The 14,015-nt window shown below is 44.5% G+C and overlaps 1 protein-coding gene across 7 annotated transcripts in view; it reads left to right on the top strand.

The window, feature by feature from the left end:
* The window catches only part of TEAD1 (TEA domain transcription factor 1), a 271,129-nt gene that overhangs the window by 71,892 nt on the left and 185,222 nt on the right, over positions 1–14,015 (top strand). For 2 of the 7 annotated variants that reach the window (XM_074014252.1, XM_065528532.2), the window contains exon 1: positions 259–358. The exons of the other annotated variants lie outside the window; for them this stretch is intronic. The gene's annotated coding sequence lies outside the window, so the exon portion shown is untranslated. Of the gene's footprint in view, positions 1–258; positions 359–14,015 lie in introns of those variants that run through there. 7 annotated transcript variants of the gene reach the window in all.

The raw sequence follows: 14,015 nt of genomic DNA, 5'->3' as shown, positions 1-14,015 counted from the left end.
TATTTATCTCGTGTAAAGAAAACTGCTGACTCGGTGGGATAAAAATAAGAGGCCTAGATCAGCCTTCTCATGTTGAGGCACCCAGCTCCCCTAGGCTTCCAGACTGCACGGGTTCTGAGAGGCCCTAATGGGCTTGTTGAAAGGCTCTACTTGGCTTCTTATTAATGTCCCTCCCTGAGCAGTGCTCTACTCTGCTGGCTAACCTTGTCAGAAGGTTACCCACGGCTCTCCAGGGCTCGGCTAATTTTAAACCTGGTCGGGGAGCGTGGTGGCATTGCTCTGCAGAGACACGAACAGCTCCGTGGGAGACGCTGCTGGGGAAAGATGAGTCGAGTCTACGGGTTTTTCTCATCCTCATGTAAGTGACCAGGCACGCTGAACACGCAGAGAGAGCTGGGATAATAATGAGAGCTTTTATGGTAAAAACCAGGATTATTAAAGATCTTTTAGCAGTGTCATTGCTGGTTGATAATTGCACGGTGTGATGTGCCCTGCATGAACTGTGTTAATTCTGACCACACTAGGAGTAGCAAGGTGAATGAGATCCTCTCTACTGGGAACTAGACTTTGGCTGCTTTTAAAGACAGAATGAAACTACAGTGAATTTCACTACTTATTTGGTATTCTTTTAACTTTTCAGGACTCAGACTCCATTGGTGATAGGTTCTTCTATGAAGTTTTTGATCGATTTGATTGGGAGAGGGCTATTTCTGAAAAGCTAAAAAAAATTTAAAAACACAGAATCGCCGCCTGTTTGCATGTCAACTGCTGGTCTGGCTGCCTCTAAAATTGTGATTTTAAGTGTTTTTTTTTTTTTTTTTTTTTGACTGTTTGCAATAGAGTCTTGTTCAGAATACGACTGTGTCTTATAATACGTGCAGCCCTGATATTGTAAAATGAAACGTAAATCAATATCTACAAAATAATGTGACAATTGAGAACCTTTTCCCCATCAAAATTAATTGTTTTTTCAAAAAACTTAGCCCATATTTTTCTGCTTAGAATTTTTTTGTCCGTCTACCTTTCACCACCTTCAGGTTGGGAATCTAAATGTGCCTATTAGAGTTGGCTCTGTCTTCTCCTGCCAAGGCATTCATAGCTTCTTTTGCACGTACGGGATTACAATGGGAAACCCATTCCACCCAGTGGATAGCCTGGTCTTGAGGCTTACCTGCCTGACTTAAAGAAGTGCATCTTTTCTTGTAGCTGGGCCTATACCCACCCACTCATAAAACAGTTGCTAGGAGCAAATTAAAGAGACATTGTGTGTGGAGTAAACCAAGATGAAAGAACAATGGATGGAGAATCAATACCCTTCTAACTCCCTACAGTGATTGAAGTTAACTTTATTTGAAATATCCAGGCTGGGCCAGACCACATCAAGCTAGCAGCATTCTTGCACGAGAGTAGCACGGGAGTGAACTTTGATTTCATTTTAGGGAAGAAGAAAAAATAATGAATAAATGCTTTTTAATAGCCTTTTCCCTCCCCTTGAAGTCCTACCTCTTCTACAATAAACCTAATTAGCTTCGACATGTTTGGATTTAGTTTTGAGAAAATTAAAGCTGAGTAATATTAGGAATTTGTTGAGTGGGAATACTTGTTTAAACCTTCATTGACCCAAATCTGACTTTTATAAATGGTATTAAATAAGCAAACTAAAGAAAACTTCATCCCCATCTTGTCCTAAAATAATATGTTTAAAAACACATTCAGAGTTAAGTATAATATAAATATGTTACCTTGATCAGTTACTAAATGAGTTACTGAAGAGGCTGTAATGGCGATATTGAGTGTAGTTATGAATTTAATGGTCATTTCTTAAAAACCAAGTCCTCTTTGACACATGTTCAAAGGTCTTCCTTTTTTTTCTTCTCCTGAGCTTCTCTTTCTCACCTCTGGGACACTTCCCTCCTACACTTGGCCCGCATGCGTGGCTTAGGCAGGCCCACTGTTATTTTTGTGGTAACCTGACACTTTGGGCCCAGGGCAGCCCCCTGGCCCCTGTGGGAGGTGAGCTGGCTGAGAGCCAGGCTGCATTCTCCCAGGATGAGCTGCTGCTGAAGCAGGCTGGGCTGAGGGCTGCGGGCAGGCTGCAGCAGGGGCCGGGATGCCACAGACCAGGGGGCTGGAGGGTCACCAGTGAAGACCCCAGATTGTGGGGCTCAGCAGGTAGCAGGCCCTGCCTGAGGTTAAAGCAAGGTGGAGTTGGTCGTTGAGGCTACAGACCAGGTAGTCAGGGTGTTTGGAAACCTGAGGAAGATTTTGAGGCCAGTGAATCTCTTTTATCTCACTCTGTGGTTCTAGTCTAAGGTATGCCTGAGGCCGTCCTTGTAATTCCTTAGACAAGGATGAATTTCTGGCCGGGCGCGGTGGCTCAAGCCTGTAATCCCAGCACTTTGGGAGGCCGAGACGGGCGGATCACGAGGTCACAAGATCAAGACCATCCTGGCTAATACGGTGAAACCCCGTCTCTACTAAAAAATACAAAAAACTAGCCGGGCGAGGTGCGGGCGCCTGTAGTCCCAGCTACTCGGGAGGCTGAGGCAGGAGAATGGCATGAACCCGGGAGGCGGAGCTTGCAGTGAGCTGAGATCTGGCCACTGCACTCCAGCCTGGGCGACAGAGCGAGACTCTGTCTCAAAAAAAAAAAAAAAAAAAAAAGGATTAATTTCTTAAGAATCATCAAAATTGTATTAACATTTTAGGTTAAAATAAAGCAAATGGTTATTTGTTGAGCTGGGCTAGGGGGCTGGAGTGGGGTACAGAATTGAATGGGAAATAGTACCTGCCTTTGAAAATTTGCAGTATAGCAGGGAAGAAGGTGGATATATAAGCAGTAATTATTAATTATTATTTTTTAATTAAAAATTTTTTTTTTATTTTTTGAGACAGAGTCTCGCTGTGTCATCCAGGCTGGAGTGCAGTGGCACAATCTTGGCTCATTGCAACTCCACCTTATTACAGGCGTGAGCCACCACGCCTGGCCTATTAGTATATATTAGTATATATAACTACTCTGCCATATGGATTCTCCAGATGTCCAAGGTGATCCCTGCAATTCTCTTTTTTTTTTTTTTTTTTGAGACGTAGTCTTGCTCTGTTGCCCAGGCTGGAGTGCAATGGCACGATCTTGGCTCACTGCAACCTCCACCTCCTGGGTTCAAGTGATTCTCCTGCTTCAGCCTCCCAAGTAGCTGGGACTACAGGTGCCTGCCACCACGCCCGGCTAATTTTTGTATTCTTAGTAGCGATGAAGTTTCACCATATTGGCCAGGCTGGTCTCGAACTACTGACCTCAGGTGATCCACCCACCTCTGCCTCCCAAAGTGCTGGGGGGCGTGAGCCACCGTGCCTGGTCTAATCCCTGCAATTCTTAGAGGTACCTACCAAGGATATTATTAGCAAAAGTTTTGTGAGCTCCAACAATCTGTCAGGTATTGGGAGAGCCCCAGGCACCGGAAGGAGTGGAGTAGGTGGTCGGCTGTGTCCGAGCATCTTGGAGTGCACGTGTAGCTAGAATGTTGGGGTCCTGGATGGGTGGCTGGAGGAGGAGGCTGAGAACAGGTGTGAAAGGCCAGGGGTCTCATAATGCAGTTGAGTCCTGAGTGAGTGGGGATCTGCTGAATGACTTCAAGTGAGTGTATGATAAAAGTCCTATTTGCATTTTAGGAAAACCTTTCTGACTGCAGGATAGCATAGGAGAGACTTGCTAAAAATGTGTCTCCTGGGATTCTGATTCAGTATTTCTGGCATAAAGCTGGGAATCTCTATGTTTAAGAAACCACCTATGTCATCCTGTATAACCAGGCTTGGAGACCAGGTTGTTGGCAGTGGTGAGAGTGTGGGGAGGTGGGGGACAGCTCAGCTCTGGCAGAGTGCTGAGGCAGAAATGGTGCGGTCCTTTCCTTGAGACAGGAGCAAAGTTAGTGGGGTAGAGAGGAGCAGAGGGGATCCGGGAGAGGCTGGGGGACTGGGGGTCAAGTGGACGTTCTTGGTGATCATTTAGATCAGGAGGGGAGGAGGGGAACCTAGGATAATGGCCCTCCCTTTGGGTGCTGCTCCAGCCAGTTTACCTGAGAAACATCATCTCTGAGAGGAGGCTATGGGATTGGGTTATTTCTCCCAGGACTTGGGAGTTCTTTTGGATTTTCATGGGGACTTTTACAAATAGATCCTTAATCAGCAATGTGACGTTGAAGGTGTCAGGGCCCAGTGTGCCAGAACTGTGTGTGTGTGTGTGTGTGTGTGTGTATGAGGATTTGCACTGGTTTGCTTTGCCTGTGGGGGACTTTTGGCCTCTGAAGTCACATCCCCTACCTAAAGTCACCATTAGGCAGTTGGACTGAGAGGGAATCTGCACCTGGAAGTCTCCCCGGGAAGGAAGGCTTTAGTGGCCATTTGTAGGTGTAATCGGAAATGGATTACATTTTAATTAAATCTAAGGGGCTGAGAGCTCATCTTGTTCCTCTGCCAGGGTTAATAGAATCTGTAGAAGGATGTAGTCTTGGAAGGAAATATAATACTCCCCTTCCCCCACTGGACACCCCGCCCACCTTTTTCCCTAAAGAAACTGTGCATGTGTGCTGGGGAGCCTTAGAAAATGTGGATTGAATGAAGTTGTGGCCTTTGCATATTTTACTGAATTCAGCGGACTCATTTGCTGGGGTTTGTCAGAGGGGAGCGGGAGGAGACTGCTGACTGGAGAGGGCTCACAGCACCCTGAGCCATGGGGAAGTGAAGGCAGGAGAAGGCAGGCCTGATGTCAGACGTGAGTGCATCAGACTTTCTGTCCGCACCTCTGTTGGGCTGGGCATCTTGCCCCCACTGAATGCCCTTGCAGTGCTTGTGAACGGCTCAGAGCTGGTGGTGTGCCCACAGCAGGTGCTCCAGTAATATTTGTTCATTTGAATGAGTGGCCTGTCTGAGGGGGGGACAGTAGTTACTCACTTATCCTGCCTCAGCCAGTCTTCAACTAAAGTGCCAAGATTCTTTCTCTTGCTGAACTTGAACTGGATGTAAAACAAGGACCAGGTTTACATTTTGAGGACTGGGATGGGGTGCGGGTGGGGCTTTAATTGGCCCCTGTATTTGCATCTCTCAATGTGAGACCTGTTTTGCAGCTGCGCCATCACTATGTCATCATTAAATGGCAGATTGTATTTCTCGTTTGAAGGGTGGGGACTTGCTTGTGTTGGTTGATCATTGGGGACCCAGTTGACGTTTGTGAGCCAGCAGTGTTGCGTATTTTGGGTTAAATTCATGCATTAGCTCGTGTCGGCTTAGTTGGTGTTTACACATTGGCCAGATGCAGACGTGTGTCTCTGTGTAAGCGAGCAGCCTGGTTCCCATGCTGGGCTTGAGTGTGACCCTGCTGTCAGCTCACAGCCTCTCTTTAGGGACGAGGGGAGTATGTTGAGTGCTTGAAGACAAAGTCTGATGAACATTCATTAGACGGGCTGAGTGATCAGGTACTGAGCAGAGTTAATCCCATGGCTCTGGGTTGTTTAAACAAACACACCTTTATAAACTTGGAACACTTAAGGGAGACGTCACATTGTAATATTTCAGTTTATCTAGAGAACTGTTCTGGCCTTGGACCATACTGAAAATACTTTTGATTTAAAAATGCTGATTCCAGATACATAACATTCTCTGTTCTTCACCCTTTATCTTCCCAAGTAGACAGATATACACACACGTACATCTTCAGGAGTTGCTCACACACTCCTGGTGTTTCTGGTGTTTTCCTGCTTTTTGTATGAAACAGTCCACCTTCCGTCATGGCCTGTGAGGCCCCCTGTGATTGGCTCAGCTTACATTTTCAGCCTCTGCTCTAGCCTTTCTACTTTCTCGCTTGGCTCTCTCTTCCCCACATCTCCTCCACTAATACTTGGCCTATGAGTCCGGTTCAGCCTTTCAGACCAGCGTAAATGCCACCCCCCGAGAAATTCATTGATCCGAGAGACAGAATAAACTCCTCCAACAGCAGTCTGTTGATTCCTCCATTGCATCAGGTGACATATTTATTCACCTGTTCATTCATGTGTTCACCCATTGACTCACTATTTCCGGCAACCATTCAGTCTTCTTTTTTGGGGAGCAGTTGCCATGTGCTAGGCATTCTGCTGAATGCCAAACATAGAAAAATGACTAGGCTGGGTGAGGTGGTCCACGTGTGTAGTCCCAGCACTTTGGGAAGCTGAGGCAGGAGAATCGCTTGAGGCCCGGAGTTTGAAACGAGCCTGGGCAACATAGTGAGGCCCCGTCTTTACAAAAAACCAAAATAATTAGCTGGGCATGGTAGCATGTGCCTGTGATCTCAACTACTTGCGAGGCTGAGGCAGGAGGATGGCTTGAGCCCTGGAGGCTGAGGCTGCAGTGAGCTGTGATTATGCCACTGTATGTACTCCCAACCTGACTCAAAAAAAAAAAAAAAAAAAAAAAAAAGAAAAACGACAAAAGGCACAGTCCTAACCCTTAAAGATCTCACAAGCCCTCTAAGGTGAGAGACACATCATTCCTATACGGTGAGTGAGTTCAGTTCATTTGTACTGGCTGGCAAAGGTGCTACCTGTAGGAACACAGAGGAGTGGGGAAAGGTCAGGTCAGGCTTCCCAGTGGAGGGGCTTGAAGTCTTGCAGGTATATGTACTTATTTGTCTCCCTGCCAGAGAGGGTGCTTGTTGAGGACAGGGAGTGTGGTATCTTTATCTCCATATCCAGTGCTTGGCACATATGGGTGAGGAGACGGAGGTGGGAGGGGCTTTCAGTAAATGCTTTACCACATTAAATTAAAACAGATAATTAGAAAACAGAAACTTTCCCTTTCATGTTTATGAAAAACGTGTTTTTCCATCATGTTTCAGAATCGTTTTAAGGCAGTATGCAAGACTAAAATAGCATAAATAGAAGGTGGGAGAAAGAAGGGAGAAAAAGAAGAGGATAGAGGTGAAGACTGAAAGTGGACTTAGGAATGAAACCAAACTTGCTGACCAAAACCACCTCTGAGCGCTCTCCAAGGGGCCTGCCAGTGTGGCTCAGTGCGGCTCTGCACTTTGGCGGCTAGTGAGTAAAGGAAAGGCCAATGGCTTGACCATGAGCTAAAAAACACATTGCGTTTTGTTTCCTTAGAACTTTCCTTTGGGATCTTTGTAAAGATCAGTCTGTGTGACATGATGAGCAGCATCTTCCACATCCTTGCAGTCAATCTAGAGACAAATCCCATAGGCTGTTTCTTCTAATAACCCTTCATATGCTGATGGCAGCACATCAAAGCATAATTCAATAAAAGCAAATGTTTTCAGGGCTCCTGGAATAATCTTTCTCTAAAGTAACTGTGGAATCAGAAAGGCCCTGAAACAGGGCAGTGTGGTTTTTTCATTTCTTTATTTTACTTTTTAAAATAATTTTTATTGAAGTCTAACTTACAGAAAAGGGCACACACATCATCAATATTGAGTCCCTTGTGTTTTTCCATTTGAATGTATTGACATCCAGAGCCATTGATCTGCGATCTGCACTAACATGGCGAGAACCTCCTAAGCCTCCCCATGCTGCCTTCCAGTCAGTACTCCCAACCCTAAAGGGTGGTTACTACCCTGACTTCTAATAACATAGCTGAATTTTGTTAATGTTTGAGTTTGGTATGAATGGAGGGAGACAGCGTAGTATATATTTGTTTGTATCTATTTTTTTTTCTCAATATTGCATTGGTACAATTCACCCATGTTGTTACTTGTAGTTGTCATTTATTTATATTCTCATTGCTGTCCCATAGAACTTTCTGTGGCTGTGAAATGATTTTTGGCTGTGCTGTATATGACACAGTAGCCATTAGCCACTTGTAAATATTGAGCTCGTGAGATACGGGTAGTATGACTGGACAACTGAATTTTTAATCTTATTAATTTACATTTAAATTCACAAATGTGTCTAGTGCCTACTGCGTTGGACAGTGCAGCTGTATACGGTTCTATTTTATGAATATGCTACAGTTTTTTGTTTTTTTTAAGACAAGGTGTGTCTCTCCCAGGCCAGAGTGCAGTGGTGTGATCACAGCTCACTGCAGCTTGACTGCCTGGGCTCAGGTGATCCTCCTACTTCAGCCTCTGGGGTAGCTGGGACTACAGGCATGTGCCACCAACACCCAGCTAATTTTTTGTATTTTTATTGTAGAGATGGGGTCTCACTATGTTGCCCAGGCTGCTCTCAACTCCTGTGCTCAAGCAACCCGCCCGCCTCGGCTTCCCAAAATGCTGGGATTGCAGATGTGTTCCACAGCGCCCAGCCTGATTATGCTATAGTTTATATATCCTATTGTTAATAAAAATGTGGCTGTTTCTGTTCTGACTGTTACAAACAATGAAAATATAAACATTCCTATACCCATCTTTTGGTGAACATAAGCATGCATTTCTTTAGCATCTGTACCTGGGATTTGGCATTGCTGAGTCAGAAGGTATGCATATAATCAGTTTTGGTATGTAGATATTACCAAAGAATTTTCCAGAATGATTGTACCAATTTACGCTCTCACCAGTTCTTTGAGAGTTCCATTTACTCCATATCCTTGAAAACCCTTAGTATTAGTCTCTTTATTTTAGCTCTTCTAGTGGCTGGATAGACGTATTACATTGCTTTATGTTTATGGGCCATTTGCTTAGGTTTCGTAACATTAGCTTTTTCCTTTTTTTTCTATTGGGTTGTCTGATTTCTTATTTTTTGGAGTTCCTGTAGGATGAAGGATATGAGTCTCTGTTGAATAAATGTATTGCAAGTATCTACTTTGTGGCGTGCTTTGATTTTCTTAATGGTTCTTTCAAGAAAGCGAGTTCTGAGTTGTGATATGGTCCAGTTTATCATGTTTTTCCCTCCTGATTAGTGCTTTTGTGTTCCTTTAAAGTGATCCTCGACTGCTTTATGGCCCTGTAGGTAATCTGCTAAGTTTTCTTCTAAATTCTTTATTGGTTTTTTACTTTCAGATCTAAAGTCTATTTCAGATGGATTGTAGACTATTGTGTGTGGTGATGTCAATTTTAATTTTTTTTTGTATGGATATCAATCAACCTTGCTCATTTATTGGGAAAAAAATTTCTTTACTCAGGGTAATGCAGTGTCACTTTTGTTACAAATCAAATGAACATATGTGTATGAGTTTGTTTCTAGACTGTGTATTCTGAGCCCTTGGGTTATTTTCTTTATTTTTGTGCCAGTACTATACTATTAATGACTAAGCTTTGCATTGAGGTTTCGTATTGGGCAGTTTAAGTTATTCAACTTTGGTTTTGTTCTTCAGGATTGCACAAGAGCTGCATTTATTCAAGCAGGTTCATTTTATTTGTTGTTTTATGCTGTCTCACTTTTATCCAGCATCCAAATGTTATTTGACACTGTCCTAGGTTGTAGAGGTCACACACGCTCTGCCTCTGCCCCAGAGGAGTTTTATGATCATGTTTTGGGACTTAGAAATATCCATGTATGATTTGGGTACGCTATGAGGATCTGTATACTCAAATCCATTAGAAATGGGTAAAGGCAGATAGACCAGATCTGACACCCACACAAGAGAAAGTGACAGCCTGATTTCTGATAGTCTAGAGGATGGGAAGGAAAACAATGTGATGAATTGTGGTTTTGGTTTCTTAGGTTGACAGGAAAGAGTTTTTTCCTTTTGGGCATGTTAGAGCCTAGATTTTGGATCCTGATGTGAGTGCTGATGAGATCCACTTGGATCCATTAGATCTTGAGAGCATGGAATGTCAGGAGCTGTGGTTGAAGGACCAGAGCAGGGCTTGGCCTTCGCAGTTCAGCTCTTTAAAATGCCATCTTGATTCAGATTTTCCTTGTTGATTGGCTTATGACTCAATCAGGAGTGAAGTGTGGATTTCCCTATTGCTTCTCTTCCCAACCCCCAGAATGCCTGTCTCAATAATTTAGGATAGATAGGGCATGGCCAGAATGAGAGAAGCATCCAAAGTCATAGAAGCTGGTGGAGAAGGCCCTGGACTATTTTTGCATGCAAAGTAGGGAGGGCCATTTCTGATGCGGCACAATTAGAATTCTGAATCAGCCAGGGGGGTCACATCTGGGCCGGTTGCTGCTGGGACTTGGAGTGAGGCCAGTGCCAACATACCATTTAAGTTGGCTGTCAACAGACTGTGTAACATTGGGTGAGTCTTGCCTGGCCTTTAGTAAGCAGGGATGACTCCCCAGGCATTTACCCATAGACTTGCCTCTTAGGGAGCCATTTCTAATGGCATAGGACCCATTTCTAGGCATTCCATCAGTCATGCAGCTGAGGGAACTTCTTGAAATGGTGTATATACTTATATTTTATCTTGTATGTTGATGTCTTTTTACTTCTGCTTTTGATTTTTACTTTATGCTCATTGTCATTTAAAATACTGAGCTATAATAATCGGATGGTGAATCTTACCGACTGAGAAAGTGATGTGATCCATAGGTTAGTGGCTAAGGAGTATTGTTTTCCTGGTGTTTTCTTTATTTTTAGTAAGCTTTATGGTTGGTTAGTCTACCCCAAGTGTATGTTCACTCTGCAGGCGTACTGGAATTGGGGAGTTATTCTTAAGGTTTTTTTTGACTGTTACTCCTGGGAAAAGGCTTACGAGTTTTCCTTTTGAAATACTGACAGCTCCTTACTGCTAACAGATGGGACGTTTGCTCTCTTAAAACAGGAAAGAAGCTTCTGTTTCTGGGTTTGAAATGTGTTTCCCGAGGTTAAGTTGTCCAGTTCCCAGGGTGAGAGCGACATGGGCTCCGAGTCATGTCCTCTGACTCACGCTCACTTTGCGCATGCACTGTCTTCGTATCAGGTCTTTGCTTTGGAATGGTCAGATAGGATAGACTGCCTGAAATTGGGGCTGTGGCCTTGTCCTTTTGAAGGAGTCTGCTGATGAAGAACAACAGTGATCAGCTTGACTGGTGGTAGTGACGGGAGAAAGGAAGGGGCAGGATTTCTGTTCTCAATGGCTAACAGATTCATTAAGGGGATGGGGTGGGCGATTACCCTAAAGGCTGGTAATGCAGAGTGGTCCCATCAGAGCTGCATAGCATGAAATCAATCAGAGCTTTTCTTGAGCTGTCACCTGGGCAAGTACTTAGGGCTGATGGAGCGGAGAATTAATCAGGGATTCTCAGGAGGGTAATGCTAAGTCCTCTAATGGGATGCTCAGCATTGGGGCTTGGTGAAGAGATATTGGCTTGTTGATGGGATTCTGTTGACACGGAAGTGATTTTTGAAAACGAGAAGGAGTAATTATCCACTCCTCCCTGCTGAAATTAGAGGGAACCTGTTGGCGTTGGCACCAAGGCTCACTGGCTGCTACTGTCGTCGTGGCAGATGTTGCCTCAATTCTCAGCATCAGCATTCCCATTCCCTGAGAATTCTGCCCTGTCTCTGACAATGACATACTTTCTGTGCTTCCGTCTCTTTTGTGGTTGCCTACAAAATCCAGGCTGCCGATCTTCACCTATATTTTCCTCAGGCCACTTGTTAGCAAGGTTGGCTAGTGTCTTAAATGGTAGGAAAATAATAACACAACCCACTTTACATATGCAAAAGCAATTAACCATTATTAGTGTCTGACATTCCTCTCAGCTGCCCAGAGCGGTGAGTCAGGATCATCACTATTCATTAGGAATTAATTAGACTGTCCTTGATGATGTCACTCACGGACAGAGCTAAGAATTCAGCACTGCCTACCTCCTGCTGTCTAGTGAGGGTACAGTGTGTCTGATATTCCCACAGAATGTGCATTCTGTCTGGAAAATTACTCCTAGATTCAATCTCTGTGAAGCATAGGACTTCGGACAATTGATTTAGGTCTCTGAACCTCACAAAGTGGGGATAATACTGAAGGGGGAAGTGCAGCAATTAAATAAGATCCTCCAGGCAGAAACTGCTGGCATTGTGCCTGATACCTAGTTCTGGGAGAAGGCTGAACTTGGATTTGAGGTACCAGTTCACTTTGGAAGTAAAGCATCATTTTTCTCCCCAGTCTTTTTGTTGGAGGGCAGTTTTTCTCCTATGAGAGAAATTTGGACGTTGACTAAGATTACAGTGACCTTCGGACCATCAAATGTTTGGTTGAGTTGTCCACTATAAATATTCCAACCATGTGATTCTCTTTCTAGAAACCCTGAAGTGGTCCTCACTTGTACTGACTTCTCTCTCCTCCTGGGCTGTGAGAAATCTTTTCTCTTAGTGCTCATCCCGTTACCACTGTCTGGGTGCTGCCCTTTGCTCTCCTGCTCACTCAGATTTGCTTTACCATTTGTCACCTTTTCGAATTTCTTCCTTGGCCACCTCCCTGGCTTCTGGTTTTTACACCCTGGCCACTCTGCCTCCCTTATCTCTTTCCCTGTAGCTGTCACCTTTTGGTAATTTTCTTCTCCAGTCATCAAAAGGGAAAGAGAAATGGAGAAGGCAAAATTATATATTATCTCAAAAATTACCATTCTCCTCAAAATGAGATTTGCTCATGATAAAAAGATTACCTCTTAAAGGACCCAAATCTTACTTGTCCCTCTAACACAGAAGGACTATTAGTTGCCAGTAATTGTGATTAAGAAATTGGATCAGCCAGCCAACTCTTCGTTGTTTACACTGTGCCTGGCTTAAAGTCTGTCTCCTTGTGTCCTCCTAATTTGGCGATTTCCTCTGGGTCTCTTACTACTCATTGGAACCTTGGCCAGAGTCAGGAATGTGAAAGTAGCTGAAACACTTCCTTTTCTTGTGGAAACTTTGGATGATACACTCAGTCATGTTGTTATCAAAGAATATTTGTGTCGTCTGGTTGTTGCTTTGCCTTTTCTTTTCTTTTCTTTTCTTTTCTCTTTTCTTTTTTCTTTCCTCTTCCTCTCCCTCTCCCTCTCCCTCTCCCTCTCCCTCTCTTCCCCTCTCCTCTTTTCTTTCTTTTCTTTTTTTTTATTCAGAGTCTTGCTCTGTCACTCAGGCTAGAGGTCAGTGGCCCGATCTCGGTTCACTGCTATCTCTGCCTCCCGAGTTCAAGTGAATCTCCTGCCTCAGCCTCCCAAGTAACTGGGATTACAGGCGCCTGCCACCATGCCTGACTAATTTTTGTATTTTTAGTAGAGACGGAGTTTCACTATGTTGGCCAGGCTGGTCTTGAACTCCTGACCTCAGGTGATCTGCCCACTTCGGCCTCCCAAAGTGCTAGGGATTACAGGTGTGAACTGCCGCGCCCGGAGGTTCATTCTTTCTTTCATTGACCATTTATATGTCAGGTATGATACTGGCGCTAGGGACACTGTAAATGTTATATAGTCTCGGCCCTCAGGGAGGGACACTGGGGTGCAAGTGGGAGGAGCAATGACAAACTGACTCACTAAGTTTTTTTTTTTTTTTTTTTTACTTTTTTTTTTGTGATGAAGCCTCGCTTTGTGCCCAGGCTGGAGTGCAGTGGCGCAATCTCAGCTCACTGCAAGCTCCACCTCCTGGGTTCACGCCATTCTCCTACCTCGGCCTCCCGAGTAGCTGGGACTACAAGCGCCTGCCACCATGCCTGGCTAATTTTGTTTTTGTGTTTTTAGTAGAGATGAGTTTCATCATGTTAGCCAGGATGGTCTTGATCTCCTAACCTTGTGATCTGCCCGCCTTGGCCTCCCAAAATGCTGGGATTATAGGCGTGAGCCACCACACCCAGCTGTTTTTTTTAATAGAGACAAGGTTTCACCATGTTGACCAGGCTGGTCTCAAACTCCTGACTCCACCCGCCTCAGCCTCTCAAAGTGCTGGGATTACAGGCCCCAGCTTACCAAGTTCTGTTATAGGTAAAGTCTGTGGGATCACATGGTGATGAAGGAATAAGTTGGTTTCCTCCAGGGTTAATGGTGGAAACTGAGGCATACTGGAGCTACAGGTGCTGTGTGGTCCTGGGTTACTCAGGGGGACAGAGCCCTAACTTCATCCCAGCTCTTTTCCTGTGGCCTCATAGAATATTGAGACACTGGCAAAAGCAAGCCATATAGATT

This window comes from Macaca fascicularis, chromosome 14 (assembly GCF_037993035.2).
Source record: "Macaca fascicularis isolate 582-1 chromosome 14, T2T-MFA8v1.1".
In the NCBI taxonomy this organism is placed as follows: Eukaryota; Metazoa; Chordata; class Mammalia; order Primates; family Cercopithecidae; genus Macaca; species Macaca fascicularis.
Note: the sequence above shows the minus strand (reverse complement) of the source record. Positions and strands in the feature narration are given on the sequence as shown.